General features: G+C 50.0%; 1 protein-coding gene across 4 annotated transcripts in view; it reads left to right on the forward strand.

Moving 5' to 3' along the window:
• Positions 1-12,056: 12,056 nt before the first annotated feature.
• The window catches only part of NEK6 (NIMA related kinase 6), an 87,603-nt gene continuing 81,843 nt past the window's right edge, over positions 12,057-17,816 (forward strand). For 2 of the 4 annotated variants that reach the window (XM_059715748.1, XM_059715749.1), the window contains exon 1: positions 12,057-12,147. The gene's annotated coding sequence lies outside the window, so the exon portion shown is untranslated. The remainder of the gene's footprint in view (positions 12,148-17,816) is intronic. The other 2 variants (XM_059715750.1, XM_059715751.1) reach the window with 1 other exon arrangement.

Below are 17,816 nucleotides of genomic sequence, written 5' to 3' on the forward strand. Positions count from 1 at the left end.
GTTGTGCAGCCGTGCTCACGGCGGGCTACTTACCAAATCAGATCCTCATGTCATAATGCAGCCAGGTACCTAGATGAGACGCCATATACACTACACATACGCGTGCGACTGCAGGGAAGTTCTGCGCTCCGCTGCAGATCTGGTCTAAAACACCAGTACAGCCAGATGAAGAAAGGGGCTGGTTCCCTGGCTGTGCATGAGCATATGCGTTTTGGCCAGATGAGCGAGTCATCTCTGATACCTGCAGGGACCTAGCCGTCCTGACCTTGGCCCTATTGCTAGAGAAAGCATCAAAATCCTACATCCCAGAAATCCTCACCTCTTACCGGTGGAGCTGGAAACAAAATGGTAAATGTTTAAATGGCAGCGAGCAGATTGCTGTCTGCCATGCCAAGTGCTTGCCCGTCGTTGCATTCGGTAGTGACGAGCACCCTGCCCATTTCCCCTCCTAAGGCAGTCAGGTCTTGTCCCTGGGCATCCTAGAGTTGGTGCTTACACACTTGCCGTGGGGTTAAGGAGGTGAGATTTCATTTGGTTCCAGACATTTTTCATGCAATCAGCTATTCACAGAGTGTCATAAAACACTGCTTTTCAAAACACACTGTTTGCGCTGGGGCTGAACAAATGGGCCAGTGCCTCTTGTTGAAACACCCCCAGTGTTTCTTGATGCTCTGAAGCTTTCATTCAATGGTAGTCATGATGCCATGGCACCCTAGGATGCCTGGAGGTCCTTTCAGGGGTGTGTTGGAGTGCCACACAATGTTAGCACTGTTAATGGGCAAACATGATTCACAAAATAAACCCAGAGATTTCAAGTAGAAATCCATAGTTGTGGTTTGGCTAAGTTCTTTGCAACAGAAAAGCTGCTCTATTACTTTTCTTTGGGCAAAACAAGAGTGGCAACAGAGCTGGCACTTTCCCAGGGGTGCCTCGAGTCTAAAAAGGTTGAGAACCACTGCTCTAAACTCTCAGGTTTATGATAGTATTGCCCAACTATATAACTCCCTGGCTCAAATCTAGCTGCAGCTTCTCCTAGACCAGGAAGGCTTCAGATAGCGCTCGGGTTACTGAATCATCCTGCTGCCATTTAGAAACGGGTTTTGTGAGCTTGCGTGGACAGGCCCAAGGAACGCAGGGTTCGGACCCAGGACCTGATCCTTGCGGCAGAGCCCTGTTCAAAGGCACACGGCATCAGCACGTGCCGCTGCAATGCCAGCCAGGAAGCGCACACGCAGATACTATTTGACATATATGGACTTTCTTTTACGACTTAGACTGGATGGAAAACATTTTGGAAATGCTGTTACGTTGCAACATTCCCGATGTGCTCTGGGCCTGCCGGATGTGCACGTGCGTCTGCCCCCAATCCTCCCCTTTCCCCCCATTTCCTGCCCAAGGTTTGACTAGGATTCTGCTTTCTTTGCCGGCGCGTTTCTTAGCTCTTCTTTTTGACAACTATGGCATCACTCTGGTACTTCCCATTTCCTTCCTGCTCGAAATAAAGCCTTGCATCTGTCCAGCCTTTGAACCAGTGACACAAAATCATTTGGTTTGTGGTTATTCATAATTAGGAACTACAAGCAGGGGGGACAGACGCTTTAGTGTCTGAAGAAGGCTGAGTCAGCACCTACAGCTTCCTATGCGATACGGGATGGAGAGGGCATGCAGTAATGCTGTTCCTGCAGCAGGCCATGTTCATAGGAACGAAGGACACTGCCAAAGAGACTGAGATCTGAGTGAAATCCTCAAGCTAAATCATCACGGGAGCGAGTCTCAAAGAATCAGCCACGCAGGCATATGCCTATTGAGAGTGAACTCGCCTCGTCCTCCCTGGACAGGCATTCATATCAAGCTCGTAGCAGCTATTATTACAACACGCCTTTGTCTCTCTCTTGGAATCCGACCAACAATTACAGGCTTTTAAAGCAAGCATTTCTGCTTGTTCAGGCCCAAAGGGAGAAACCGGCTATAAATAATAGATCGGCTTGTATTGTTTTCGGCGTTCCCATTCTGCAGCTCCTCGCTGGCAGAGGTGCTGCGAAAGGTGTGGCAGCCACCAGGAAAGTGGCCACGCAGGCTGTCTTGGAGGAGTCGGATGATAAAGTGAGGAACAGCTGACGGGCCCGGGCCCAGAGGCTGGTATGCAGCATAACAGACGTGCACGTTCCAATTTTAGCAAACTACAACTGGGGGGACGCAGCGGCTGCCGCCGTTTCCCGTGCACGCCGTGTGCAGACCTGTGGCCTTGGGGGAGCGGGTAGGTTTATCAGCCCCGGCGCGAGAAGCAGCTCCTCTTCTAGACAACGCTGTGTGAACCGACACCAACCAGCTTGAGCAACACAGCGTTATCCAGGGGGAACAGCTCTGCTGTATCTTCTCGGGCAGGCGCGGAGATCTTCCCCTGGGTGTTCTGCCGCCACCGTGCCTCCCATCTGCCTCGTTCGAAGCAGACAAATGTGCGAGCATCTGCCTTCCTAACCCCGACGGTCCTGGTGTGACCGCATGCGCCCCAGCTTGGCTTCTCTGCCCCTTCTGCTGCAATCCACTTCCTCTGCATCTTATGCTTGTAAACCGAAGCAGAAATATCCCCACGCCTCTGCAAGAGCAGAGTTTTTTGCTTTGAATGGCAGAGCCTACAAAGCTGGCACAGTTCCACGCTTGCTCCTGCCCTGCAATCCCTAGCCGTACGTCGGCAGGAGAGAAGAGGGCATCGGAGAGCCTGAGTCTCCCTCAGGACCTAGCACGCATTTCCTGCGAGCAGAACGCCGACCCGTATTGGGATGGAAAGAGTTCAGCTCTTCCCTCCTCCGATGCTTTCTCAGTCTCTCTGGGCAGGCGAAGGCATCTGTACGGCATTTTGGTTTGGTTTTTTTTTTTAACCAAGGTCAGTGATCTAGCCTTTGCGTTCACTGAACTTGACTCAATTAGTTGAGGGCATTTAACATGGATTTTTCATATTTGCTTCGCAAATTCTAAATGATCCGTGAAAAGCAGCTGTTCAAAATACTCCTGAATTCATTATCCCTGGTGCTTGGAGTGGAGGAGCACTGCCGATCATTTGACTGGGGCCCAGGGTAGGCAATTTGATGGGAGCGACTGTTTGTGTTTTGAAGGATAACCTATGGCATCTGTTTCCATTCTTGTTTTTCTCTGCCTTCCCTTCTTGACTCGGGTCCACACCACAGATCAGTAGGATTAGACCACTTGGAGGGCTTCAGGGTTGATTTGGCCCCATGCAGTCGTGTGCTCCCTTCTAGCTATCGCCACAAAACCGGTTTGGTCTCTGCTTATCCCTCTTCCCTTCCCATCAAGGCTTTTGATCTGGGCTGCGTTTTGGATCTTGTAGGCAGAGGACTTGGAACAGGAGTCTGGCCTCTTTGGGCCTTGCCGTGTGACCTCAGGCAAATAATCCCACCTCTTCAGGCCTCTGTTCCCCCATCTGCAAAATGGAGAGAAGAGAGGGAGGGGAGGGAGCCTCTGACCTGGAGCGCCAGAGCTGTTATTTCTTGGGGCACAGCCAAGAGCTGAAAGGAAAGGAAACCCAGATAAGAAAAAAGATTTATTGGGAAGCAGCTGAAAAGGGAACTGGGCCTGCTATGCTGCAGAAGCCCGTAGTACAACCCTCTTTTTCCTTTTGATCACTGCTCCAGTGAGGTTTTCTAGGGGAAACATCAGCTCCTGCCAATTGTCTTCCTAAAGGAACTCATTGATCCTAGACATGTGGTTTAAGACATGGGGCTGGGAGGAACAGCCCTAATATTGTGGACTTTGGTAAGAGGGGGAATAATATTTTCTGCCTACCTGTGGAGAAGCTGGTTTGCAACAACACACGTTAAATAGCAGGACACGAAGGCATCGCAAGGATCTGGGGATGCAGAATGAGTACTGGAACCACTTCGGCTCTCCTTTGCTAATTAAACAGCAGTGGGCGTTCAGAGAAAGGGCCTGACTGAGCTTTAATTAAAGTGTGCGTGAGGCACCCCCATTCTGCACACAGCTTCCTAGATGGTCAAGCACAGCTTTTCAAGCGATTAGCAAAAGGAGCAAACTCTTCTAGTTCAAGTCCTGTTCCTGTTCCTTTGGATTATCTTCCTCATGAGCAGGTTTAATTGCTGAGTAAAATAGAAACGAAGGAGACGGCGCATGTAGCACTGAACCGTGATGGTGATCTGCGCTCTTGCATCCAGGATTAGCAACCAGACTCAGAGAGAGTTGCACCGTGACGTGTCTGTGTGAAGAGCTGTGCTTCTCCCCATCTCTTGGCTATTGCACGTCTTCCTCGGTCTTTATTTGCTGGGGCTCCGTGTTCTAGCACCAGGAACCGGTATGCGAGTCTCAGGTCTGGTGACCGAGTTATGTCTTGGCGTCTTCCCATTTCCCAGTTCAAACAGCGCAGCATTTTCCTCTTAAACTCCTTCCTCCCAGGCCCGGTCCCCCTTAGCCCCGGTACCCACACATGCTGCAGCACGGCACGCACCATAGCCTACTCTCTCCTATCCAGCACATGGAGACACGCTTGTGCTGCATTCCCACAGCCGCTCAGACATGCTTGTGCACTACTCATTCATCTGCATTTACAGCACGCTCATCCTCGCATGTTTTTACCCAGCAACAGCCCTCTGCATGACCACGCATGCTTGCCCGTAGCACACAGCGTGCCACCCCCAAGCACAGCGCTGCGTTCACACACTGCCACGCTCCACCTTCTGCACTGCTCACACCACGCACAAGACTCTTCCTTGTCTTTCTGTCTTGCCAGCTTTGCTGGCGACCTCTCCGCTCACTTGTTACACGAACAGCGGGGTTTCAACGAGGAACTTCTCTTCCTTCCTCCCTTCCTGCTTGCTGTAAGTGACAGGCCAAGCTCAGCTTCTTGCTTTTGTTTCCACATAATCAAATCTTTCCCTGACATTATGCAGCTTGCGCAGGCACTCTGGGTGGGACAAATCCAGTTTGGTGCCCGCTCCCACCCTGGGCTGCTCCTATCGCTAATGAATCGCAAACAAACATGTTCCTCATGTTCAACCTTCACCTTGCCCGATGCCTCCACAATCTAAAATGGGGCCATAATTATTCCATTAGTGTCTCTAGGCCCATTGACAGGACTGACAGTGGCAGAGGTCAGAAGAGCCTTTTCCACTTCTAATATATTCTCTTAACCACTTCTCTGCCATTGGAGTTCGCAGTCTCCAGAGTGTCTATGAAACGCCTGGGGCTTGTCTTTTGACTATTTAAAATCTGTTTGCTTCCTGGTCCTTTCGGTCCCCACGCAAACAAACCTCTGATTTTCTCCATCTAATTGGAGCGCTTGGTTTGTCAATCTGGCTGCACAATCGAAACAGGAGCTCAGCAGTGCTGATTTCAAGCCAGTGACCTGCGTCTCCGTCTGATGCGGTCCTTGATGCCTGATGCAGTGAGTGTAGGGATCCAATTCCTGGGCTCGGGGCTTTTCCCAGGATGGAAGAGCCTGGGAGCAGACGTCGCCCTGCCATATTTTTGCCTGGGTTTGTGGAACGAGCGGTTGAGCGCGGTGCTGCGTGCGTGAAGAGCTGAGGGGAGACATGAATCTGGTGCTTTAGGTAACCTGATGCCAAATCATGCAGAGAATGTAAATTGTCGGGGGAGATGTCACTCATGTCAGGAGGTTGCCTGTGTCACCTGTCAGGCTGTCTCCAGTGGCGCTCACGCAAATTCATTGCAGGGCTGCTAATAAACCTACCATCCTCCTACAGCACCCTCCCCGGGAGGGGCGCAAGCACGGAGACCTGCTGCAGGATTGTGCTCAGTTGGTTAGCAGGACTCGGCGCCAGCGTCCACGAATGCCAGCTCACAAAACAGTCCTAAATGAAGGTTTACAAGCCGCCTCGGAGGCAGATATTATCACCCTTCGCATGCTGGAGGGAGGTTCCTGGACAGAAAGGGGAAGGCGGCAGGGTCACGCGCTTCTTTAGATCTGTGTGCACAGCTTGGGGATCCCGTGTCCTGCATGGCCAGGAAGCGGTTGTGTTATCCGTCCGGGAGCGCAGCAAGTGCTCGGTGCGTGTCTCATAGCACAGGAAGGCCCTGGTGTCTGGCCTGAGGCTGTGGATCCTGGTAAACACGTCGAAACGTGTTTAACAAACCACAGGAGTATAGGAAGGGAAGAGGAAAAATACAGGTCCTCCTCAAGCCTCTCTCCTTCACTGCAACGCCTGCAAATACCCAGCCAACAGCTTGGCTGCAGCAGCATCGTGACTGCTGCCTGGTAAATGACCAGTGTCATCTCGTGGTTTTGCCTTTTGCTTCCTGTTCTGTTTGCATCTGTCTGTCATCTCTTGTCTCAGATGCGAGGTGTTTTGGGGCAGAGGCTGCAGCTTTTGTTCTGTGGCACCTAGCCCCAGAGGTCCTGAGTCCTGAAATGCAAACAATAAAGTCCTGCTCTGCCCGATGCTGCTGGTGCAATTCTCACCTTTCCCTCACTGGGAAGTGACTGACCATTGATGCTATGAAATCCCTGATTTCCCCTGACACGTTAGAGACCAAAGCAGAGGAATACAGGTGAAAAGGACAGCGCAGTATTAAGAAAAAGGTGCCATGTGAAAATGAAACAATAATACATGTGAAGGAGAGACGACAAAACTGTTCTGGGGACTGGCTGGTGCAGAAAAGTCCCCTGGGGAAGGGGGACTGGGAAAGGGAAGGTGCATGCATTGCAGCTTCTGGCAGGGTCACATTTGTAACATCTGGCTGTGAAAGCTGGAGACCTCCGCCAGCTCCTTTTGGATAGCAGGCCATGCTCAGAGTAACTGCATTCCAGCAAAACTCGCCCAGAACACTTGGACGCGATCGCAAGGAAGAATGTCAGGGAAAATAGGGGAAGGGCTTGGGGTTGTCGAAGCCAGTACTGCTCAATCTGGCTTCAATTTAAATTAAAAAAAAAAAGAAAGAAAAAGAGGAGAGAGAGAGAAATACGCATGGAGCTGTGAGAAATCAAACCTGTGCTTTTGAAAACTGGGCAAAGGGAGGTGTATGAACATCCCTAACTGTCCGAAACAATCACGTGCCATCTGAAGGCAATTCGTATGCAAAAAACAATGGACCCTTACGGTGGATTGAGTGTCCTTACAAATCCCGTGATTGGCTGGTTGGAACGGATCGAAAGGGGCTAACGAAGGGGCTCGCATTTTAGAGCCTCTCACCAGAGATTTGTGGCATAGTTTAGAAAGGGGCCTGGATGAACCTGAGCAGTTCGGCTTGCAGGGGAGAGCTTCCAGCTATGTCTAGCTGTGTGCAATGCCCCACATTAGACTCTGCAAACCCCCTCCATGCATCTAAGCACAGCACAGGAATTCAGGATGGGATGACTTGCTAGTGTCGCTACCCCTGGCTCACACCCTGGGTCTCGGGCACCTTCACAGTAACATGCATGGATTTCAAAAGACCAGTCAAAATGCTCTGGATCCAAGTGAATGCAAAGCTCAGGAGTTTTCAGATGGCGTAACCCCTTCTGATCAAGGGCAAGAACCAAAGTTGGCCATGCTTTGCCTTGTGAACAGGTCTGAGCTAAACAAAAACCGTGGGTGCATATTGCCTTGGACTTGGGATCATCCTGTTCTCTTGGAATTGCCCTTTTCTAGGAGATCGCTTCGGTGAATGTTAATGCCTACATATTCCTGGCTCTCTTGAGATGACCTTCTCCCGTGAGAAGATGCTGCACTGGCGAAGGCAGCCAAGCACGCCTGGTGAAGCTGGCCTTGGTGGACAGCATACAGGGAATGTGCTGGGCTTGGAGCGGAGAGGAAGTCAAGTCAAGTCGGCGATGGGAAGGGAGGGCATGAGCCTACGTCCCTACGAACAGTCTCTAGGCCTGACTAGCATAACGGTCGTTATCTAGGCCCCCGCTCGGCAACATGGGCTGCTGGGAGCTCACCCCCTGTGCTCTGCCCTCTTCACTGGTTCATTGGATAGCAGGTCAAATGCAAGATTTCAGCCTCCCTTGGCAGCTGGATTGGAGACTCCCTCGCTCTTCGACTGTAGCCTCCGGAGGGAATGCTGCGCAGATGGGAGACCGGGCTTTCCCTGTGGCTGCGCCACAAGACTGAAACTCGGCCCACAAAGCGATGAGCGTGTAGAGTCCTCTGCCTGCAAACCCTCGTCTTCAACCCGCCTTTCCACTACGAGCTAATGCGACCAGCACAACAAGCAGCTGGAGGTGAAACGGCCCCTTTCCTGCCTCCAGCGGTTGTACCCATGCCTTGCAGGTTGAATCTCCTGCAGCTTCTGCTGAGGGGAAGGCGCCTTTCCCCTTTCACCCGCTGCTCGATGAAAGAATGAGGAAATTCCATGAGCAGGAGCTCACAGTTTCCAGCCCTGCTGGGCAGAGGACAACGGGGCCCTTAGTATTATTAATTTTCCCTCCTAGGTTTTTTTCTGAGCAAAAGAAAATGGTTGAATACGAGCTTTTTCTTTACGTCGCTTCATCCTTTAAAGTCCTTTAGAGTTAACAAAGTGGAGGCAAAAAACACAAAACCTTCTGTGTCTGTATGAAAAATCCTTCTGTTCTTTACCCCAAACACTTTCCCAAACCTAGCATCTTTTCTGAAAAAGAAAACTTCTTTTAAGCAACAAAACCTTTTCTCCATCATACTTTCCCATCTCCCCTTTCCTGGATGGCAATCGCATACTCCAGATCCCATGCTGTGAAGGATATTCTGCCACTGGTCACATCTGGTTCCCTGATGAGATCCACAGGCAGCTGGGCTGGAGTTGTTTTCTGGGGCACGTGACCTGTCTAGGTTGCATTATCTTCCCGAACACCAATTCTTTCTGAATCCCCTTTTTGATTCCAATTTTTTTCTTTCTTTGCATCACTTTTATCAGTTTTGCGACTAAACTGTTGCACGAATGTTCATGAGAACAACTCGCAGATCTTAATATGGTAAAAATAATAGAGGTGTTTCTCTAGGCAAGCTGGTGGAGATTTTCTGTACTGAGTTTTCGACTAGTTGCATACTGGTATGCATTCCTTTAGCATTAATTCTTCCTTTGGGATTCGAACCTTACAGAAATATGAGAACGGAGCATGCATGTAGCAGACATAGTATGGAAGTAGCTTGCATGTACTGTATGTATGTGGAGAAGACGTGCTGCAGCTTTATAACTGGAGAGGAAAATTCACAGCCTTTCTTCTTTGGCTACTGCTGACAAAAGTCTCTTTCAGCTCATTCTGTTTTTTATTTGGTAGGGGGGATTTTTTTTTATTGAAAACAACTTCTTGCAGGAAGTAGATACAGTGCACAATGACCAGAAAACTAACCAACGAGGCAGGATGCATGTATTGATATACTTGGTGAAATCCTGCCTTATTTAAACCTGTAGAGCCAAGATGTTATCAATCATGGACTATCTGATATGACTGTGATCATACTGACCCTATAAAGACTGTAAATTAAGACCCAGATCATAAAATCATTGCTCTAAAAAATTAAACCAGTTAAGTGAAGCCAACAGCAGTCTGATGGCTCTTAATGGCAATAACTTCATTAGAAGGGATGCTGAAATATAAATAAACATATATAAATACACATCTATCTATCTATCTATCTATCTATCTATCTATCTATCTATCTATCTATCTATCTATCTATCTATCTATCTATCTATCTATCTATCTAATTTGATTTGGAGTTATGCAGTCTAATCCTACAATCCTTGGACAGTTGCAAGTGGCTCCGTGTTTGTTAATGCAATGTTTTTAGCACGGCCATGCGGAGCCAGGGGTGCAAGATGAATTCATGATTTTACAAGAAGCTTCCAGGAGAAATTGTCCTTTGAATTTTTCCTCTCTGATTTTTCCAGGAAGGAATTTCCCGTGGAATAATAATGCACCATGTCAGGCTAAATTCATCTCCATCACGATGTAATTCAGGAAATTTAATTTTTTTCTTTCCTTATTGAATTCTGCTAACTCGAAGTACGGGTAGAGCTGTATGGTCTGTGTAATCGAGCAGTGAAAAGCCCGGGTCTGGTAGCTGTGCGCAGGAGCCCAGCACACGTTTAAAGACATCTCGCCTAGGAGGTATTGACGGAGGATGGCAGAACAAACCTCTCGTGCTCCTCTTGGCGCTGTACGCTCACGACATCCTCGTGCCTCAACTCTAGAGAGCGTTATCTTTCAGAGAAAGGAGGTGGGGAAGTCTACAGCTCCCGGGATGCCTGAGATGTAGAGGGAAAAAAATGACTTAATGTTGTTTATCGAAGCCCTACCCGGTGTTGCAGATTTGGTACTGATGGATTGACGATACGATCTGCTTCAAAACCAGGTGGCCTCTTCGTTTCCATCTGTTATGTCTACTGCTCTGTCTCTAGCGAGAAGCATGGCATAGCTGCGCAGGCATCTGCACCCATGAGAGAAAATGCCTCGCATTATCACAGTAATGCAAGGAGGTACAGCTTATACTCGCGCAGCGTCTCGAGTGCTAATACACAGGAGAGACTCGCGTGCCGGACAGACGATGTCTGCACGTACCCACGCCGCCTGCACCGCTGACCTCACACGACAAAATCGAACAACAAAGCCCAAAGCCAGCCAGGGCAGGGCGTTTCAGGAGTTTCTCGTGGATGAAACTGCGTTCAATTCACGTGGAGCTCAGACTCATTCCAGACGTCTCCTTGGTTTGGCAACAAAAAAAAAAAGCGTGCCTGAAACGAGGAGGTTTGTAGGATGAACTCAGTCATTTAATCCAGCGCTTGCCGCAGTTTCTCAGGTTCCTGCGAAACAAACTTATTTCGAAGCTGAAACCACGCGAGCTTGAGCCTGCTGGAAAAACAGGGCGCTGCGACCCGAAACGTCTCAGGTGATCGGGGGTTCCACGCAGCTCTCGTGGACACGCCGCGCCGGCGGAGAGGGGACGCGTATCTGAACAGCGCGGGACGCCGAGCGGCCTTCGCCGAAGGGGCCGTGCGTCCGGGCACCGTCCACCTCTCTGTGTGACACCGATCGCTGCTGCGCGCTACTTCACCCTTCCCACGCGGCTATCGCGCCGTTCCCCACGTTGCTGCGTCATCCGGACCTCGCACAGGCGGCTGCCTGCATTTATGGCGCGATTCCCCCGTTCACAACCTGGCGGCTACTTCGCGGGGGCGGCCCGTCAACATTTATTGCACATCCCCCCCCATGTTGCTGAGTGATCCGGACCTCGCACAGGCGGCTGCCTGCGTTTATGGCGCGATTCCCCCATTCACTGCCCGGCGGCTAGTTCGCAGGGGCGGCCCGTCAACATTTATTGCACATCCCCCTCATTTCTGTGCGATCCAGACTTTGCACAGGCGGCTGCCTGCATTTATGGCGCGATTCCCCCATTCACAGCCTGGCAGCTACTTTGCAGGGGCAACCCATCAACATTTATTGCGTGCCTCCCCATTTCTGTATGATCCTGACGTTGCACAAGCAGCCTGCCTGCATTTATAGCGCGATTCCCCCATTCACAGCCTGGCGGTTACTCCGCAAGGGCAACCCGTCAACATTTATTGCGTGGCCCCCCCATTTCCACGTGATAAACACTGTGCGGGGGTGGCCGGTCTCCATTTATTGCGCATCCCTCCTTCTGCACGAGCACCACTTTGCACAGGCGGCGGGTGTACATTTATTGGGCGATCCCCCGGGTCATTATACGATCACCACTTTGCATGGGGCCGGGTCTACATTTATCGCGCCATTGTTGCGTGACCCGGCCTTGGCACAGGCCGCTCGTCGACGTTTATGGCGCGATTCCCCCGCTCACGGCCGGGCGGCTCCTTCGCAGGGGCGGCCCGCCAACATTTATTGCGCCTCCGCGAGCCCAGAGCATTTATGGCGCCCCGTGTGGTAACCCCCCTCCCCGCCATGCAGGTGACGGCCGCATGCCTCCCCCGAGCCGCGCCAAGCCGCGCCAAGCCGCGGGCGGTGGGCGGGGCGAGTGCGCGGAGCCCCGCCCCCGGCCCCGCCCCCCGGCGCGGCGCGGCGCGGCGCGGTGCAGCGCGCGCGCTCCCGGCGCAGGCCTGCGTGGCGGCTGCGGCGGCGCGCCGGCGGGGGCGGGGCTGGCGCTCGCGCTCGCGCCGCCGGGGGCCGGGCCGGGCCGGGCGCGGGGGCGCGCGCAGGCGGCGGGAGGCGGCGCGGGCGCTCGGCAGGTAACGGGGGCGCGCGGGAGGGGGGGGTTGGCACCGACCTGCCCCGGGGGGCACGGCGGGGGGGGAGCCCCCCACCCCACCCCACCCCACCCCACTCCGCTGGCGGTCGTGGGGAAGGAGCCGCGTGCCGTCCCCGCCGCGTCGCGTCGCGTCGCGCCGTCCTTCCTGTCACGAGCGCGGCCGGGCTGCGCCGAGGGGGCTCGGGGGACCCCCGCTGCTGAAAATTACCTCAGGTTCCTCCGTGGTTCTGGGGCCGTGGGGACGGGGGCGGCTTGGACGTGGACACGCGACGTGGACGCGCGGCTCTCCACTCTTTCTGCGGCGTGCCGGAGTCCGGGGCGCTTCCGGAAAGCTCGACGGTAGCAACCGAACGGAGCGATCCCGCCGTCGCGGCGGGGCAGCGCAACGTACCGCCGGTCGTGTTTGCGCGCTGAACGGCGCCGATGCCGCGTGGCCGCCCGTGGCACCCTCGCAAGGACGGGGCTGGGCCCGGCGACCCGCCACGCTGCGGCACCCTGGGGTGCTGCCGCAGGCGTCACGGGCGTAGGTACGTGGCCGACTGGGACCGGAGCGGTGCGGACGTGCAAAAGAAACGCTTGCACACTCACCTTGCGCCTGGACCCGAGGGTCTCGCGAGGTTCCCTCCAGCCCGAAATCTGTGACGCGACACCGGAGGCTAAAATTGCCCGTGAAAGGTTGAGACCTACCGAAAAGTGAAAACGAAACCCTTGACGGGGTCTTTTCATTTAGCCTTTCTGTTGGCAGGTAGTGCCGGCGGATGATAATACTTTATCCAGTAGGTTTCATCAGGAGATCTTCATGTAGTTTTTGAAGCAGCATTGCCTTAATTTGCAGATTAAAAAACCCTGGAGGAAGGACCCATCTCGGACCAGGCCGTGCAGGGAACGGAAGTCAATGTTTGATCTTCTCGTTCATACGAGTTCTAGGATAAGTTTTCGGAGGCCCCTTCGCGGTCACGTTGCAGTCCCTTGTTATAAAAATGAGAATTGGATTTTAATTTCTCAAACTTTATACATGTGTCTCGTAGCTGTTGTCTTGAGAAGCCGCTAGCTTTCAAGAAATGCTCAACCTGTGAAAGCAGCACGGTGCCGCTCGGACACAGATACCGCGTGCCGCTCGGACACAGATACCGCGTGCCGCTCGGGCAAACGTTGGCAGAGTTTTGGAAAGTTTTTGTGAGTTAGCTCTTGGGGGCTCGTGTGACATCAAGATAATGCACAGAGGAGTAAGCACAAGGGTATGGTTAGGTTGGACATCAGCAAGGACTAACTAACGTGCCAGGCAGTAATCGGTGAAATGGTTGAGCAGAGGAAGTTGTGGGGTTCAGACCTGGGCTGGACAAAATGATACAGGATCCTTTTTTGGGGGCAGTCGCCTGTTGGCTTGAGGCATGGGTTGGCGGTGATCGAACAGGTGCGGCCCATTATTAACTTGTAGGATGCAGGTTGGATTGACCTCTCTCTCAGGGAGAAAGAAGCGTAAAAGGAAACCGATTAGAGGATGGAGGAGCTGCGATGCGTGACGTGGAGAGTTGCTGGTGGTCAGGAAGGTCCAGGTCCGCGCTGTTCTCTTGCACGCGTCTTGTCCGAGGCGGGATTGCAATCGAGGTCCGCACCTTGCAACCGGTGATCTATATTACAAAGGGAGTAAACCCCTGAAACTCCCAGTTTACAAGCATCTTAAATAAATCTTAACTTTTTAAAGCATAAGTAGCCAGGCAGAAAGCTGCTGTCTTACTTCTGCTCATAACGCGGGGCACAGGCAGTAGAGTTCCTGTTTGAATGCAGGATAAACCAGGCAGCTTGAAACGTTTGTAAGCTTTATTAAAACAAAACAAATCAAAACAAATAACCACCCTGAGGTTTTTTTAAGTGGTTCAAATATAGCGGTTTGTATAGATACCAGTTTTTTTTATGTGGTTGATCTGCTTTTTTTTTCTGTCTTGGCTTAAATTTTACATATGAATTGTTTTGGATTGGATTGAGATTACTTTACTTTAAAGTCTAACCTGTGCTGAGTAGTTAAACATCTGGCCCTACTGTAAGTGCCGCAGTTTCACATGCCTGAGAAATCTCTGGGGTTAAGTTGTGGTTTTCGAATACCATTTTGAAGGTGTCAGAAATAAACTATTTTACATTTTTTTCAAGGTAAAGATCAACCATTTAATTTCTAGGAACAGGCAACATTTAAGAACGTCCTAATTGTATAGAGGGGGCTATGATATCACATTGCAAAACTATGTTAGAAATTGTATTTTGTGAAATAGGGCAGATGGTTTTCAAAAAACTTTTTTTTTTTTTTAAGCATAATGTTTACTTTAGTTTGGTGCTACTTTAAGTGTCTGGTAGCTTCATAGATTCCAGCTAGTGAGCAGCTGTCTGTCACAGATGGGAGAGGAACAAAATCCCCTTTGCTGCTTGCTTCCAAATAGGTTTTCATGCAAAACCAACAGTAATGTAACAAAAGCATCTCAGTTGGTTTCAATTTTTTTATGCATGTAGGTGAGGCAGGCAGGCGGGCAACACACCATGTTTGTTCAAAGGAAACTAGTGCTAACCAAAAGAAAAGAACCCACCCCATTTCTCTGGAGAGCTGCTATTATTTTCATGAACCTTAATGTCTCTACAAATTCTGTTTTTTAAAGAGCAGCCTGTAATACTTCACGTAAATTTGTCGAATTGCATCTGAGCGAGATTTAGAAATCAAGAAGAATCAATTGGTATTGATTTTTGACACGTTGCTCAGAGTGGCTCAGAAGAAGTCGTCGTCCTCACCCAGAATGCACCTCATGTTCCTGCCACGGTGGTGTGGACTGCATGTGTTTGTTTTCCCCTCCATCATTTTGCAGTGCTTCTTCAAGTATTTCTTCCTATTTAGCTGTATTTTGTCAAAATAAGAGGATCCGCTATCCCACGTTTGGTCCTTATTTTATACACCAAGAACAGTAAAATCAGATAACCTGGGGAATTCTTGGGGCAGTATGTTATATTTTTCTTCATTAATAAGGCCCCAGAAGGGAACTGATGGAAAACTACAGGTACATGCAGGGCTTTTGTTTAAAATCTCACAATTTGGGGGGGGGAAAGGATAACTTACTTTATATATTGTATTTTGAACATAAACTTCAAGCAGAACTGCATTTTACTGAGCTTTCAGATCATATTCTATAACAATCTGTGGTGTTGTTTCTATATCAACTAATGCTACTCGACAGCGGAAGACACGTAAAAATAACGCTTGAATTAAAATAATCAGTGCAGAAAATGCAAGCATTTATTTTTAATGGTTAAATTGAGTGATTTAAGCAACTTTGTGTCCCTGTGAAATTTGCTACTTTTACTGTTCAGAAACTTTGCCTGATTTATTAATATGTACCTTAAAGCAGCTAGATATTCTTTTCCACCCAATATCATTATTGGCTTGAGTAAGAGCTTTAGTCTTAAAATCCAGTTAGTTATTACCAGTAATTCAAATATATTTTTAAATACAAAAATTAAAACAAGCCAGTCCTAGTGTGCAACTGTGGGTCATTGACCTTGAAAGACTGGCCAAAAGAAGTACACCTTTTCCATTCAGGTGCTGGGATTGCAGTGAGTAAGGTACTATTTCATTCATTTGGCTTTTTTGTCACTAATTTAAAATATTTTAATTCCAAGGCTATTTTGGCATGTGTTGGAGGCTGGTATATATGCGTTCACACTTGTTTCCCAGACCATCAGCCATGGGACTGACTGAATGAGGGCTGCTGTGAAAGGACTGACCTGTCCAAATTTGTTATGCATTTCTGCTTTCCTAATTTGATGGGCAGATTATTTCTTGGCAAAGTAGATCATTTAAAATGTTCTCTGGAACTTTATTTTTTCCAGGCAAGGAAGCTTTGTTGGAAATCCTTTCCAGAGCCAAGTTTCTTAGCTAAGAGGAGGAAGAGATTCATTGGAGTTTTATGCCCAGGTGCTTCTCTCCTGCTCCTTAAATCCTCCAGTACATTCCCAGAGTGTAGACCCTAGGACTGCTAGGAGAGAGGTGAGAGCTTACTGAGTCCTGAGGTGTCCGAGCACATGCACACACTCTCTGCATCTAGTACTTCACGTTGGCATCCCCCTGGGCAGCACTGATGCAGTAGTTAGTATCTGACTTGGGGAAGGAATCCCCTAATACTGGTGTGTGGTTATATAGGTGAAGAGTCCCATTTGGGAAGGTTCTTTCCCCTTCCTGTTGTGGGCTATTTCTGAAACGAACTGTAACCAGCATTTATGCTTAGTGCACTGGCATCACAGGGGTCAAAAAAGAGGCAGATAAGAGCAGCGGCCCTGGGGACAAGCCTAGAATGTGGACTGAACAGGTGGCATCTGTTCCACACCCTGGGCAGGACTTCTAGCCTTCTCTGTAGTCGAGCCCAGTGGCGCTGACCCATTCTCCCGCTGCTTTTGGTGCTCAGTCCTCGAGCCCCAAGAAACCCACTTGTTACAAGGGGAGAAGTGTCCGTCAGGCTGCTTGAAAGCGTGCTGTGTACATGAAACGAACCCTCAGATCCATGTTGACAAGAAAAATGGGTGCTGGATAGCTGGGATGGTTTCCCTACAGAGGAGATGTGTAAAATGGCACGCTGGGGGATAGGAACCCCAGCGAGTTCCTCCGTCGCTGCTGCCTGTCGGTGCCTGCCTCTGAGTCAGCAGTCCGCTCCTGGCTCAAGTGGCGTGGGATGACTCAAGTTCCAATTTTTCCCCTTTCCTTGGAGCCAACTGTCCTCCTTAATACCAGAGAATAACTGTTCACCTAGTGAATTTGAAACCTTGAAATTAGAGGGCCAGCTAGCAAAGCATGTGTGCACTTGTGCCCTGTGCTGCTCTGATTAGACTCTGCAACTTGTGACTCATTTTGGGGAATTTTAAGGAAAAAATGTGTTGCACCATCATGTAAACTTTGGCACAGTTCCTCCCAGCAAGAGCTAACCAGCAGGGGTTGTTTTAAAGAACGGGTTTTTGTCCTCTTTCAACTTCTGAAAGGAAGTTCTTCTCGACCAGAAGAGTCCTACTTTTGCCACCATTAGTAGTATCGGGAACATCAGGTCTGTTAAGGAGTTCATGGGTGCTCGGGGCTGTGGGTATATGTGGCGGTAGGGCTGGGTTGCACTCTTGCGGGGATGAAGCTGTAAGCACTACAAGAGGTGTGTATTAGGCATTGGACTGAAGCAGGTGTCAAAACAGGTACGAAAACAGGATTTCAGATGGGCTGACTGGAAGTGCCTCCATCTTCTAGTAGCTCTGCTTTGCTCTTTGTGGGCGGTCAGCATTTCGCTAGGTTTTCTAGCCACCGCAGGTTCTTTCCGAGGTAGGCAAGACCTACGTTTCAAATACAGGAAGGAAATAGAAATGGTATTTTTAACAACCTTTCACCAAGAAGAAGGTCACCTTTAATCAATTTGAAAATCTAAATGGTGGCTTTCGGCTCTTGCTATATTAAGAGCCAGCGCTGCCTTTTGTGGCAGGCTGTATATACAAAAGCCAGTGCTATGTAGTAAATACTCTCTCTGTTTTCATAATCATTGTACTTAGAGTAAATGCTTCTTGGGTGGGTATTACAAATCTGTTAATCTTTATGGTATTTATAGGGTAATTTTTAACTTGCTTGAGCTCCTTGCTTCCTTC

Source organism: Alligator mississippiensis, chromosome 12 (assembly GCF_030867095.1).
Source record: "Alligator mississippiensis isolate rAllMis1 chromosome 12, rAllMis1, whole genome shotgun sequence".
Classification (NCBI taxonomy): domain Eukaryota; kingdom Metazoa; phylum Chordata; order Crocodylia; family Alligatoridae; genus Alligator; species Alligator mississippiensis.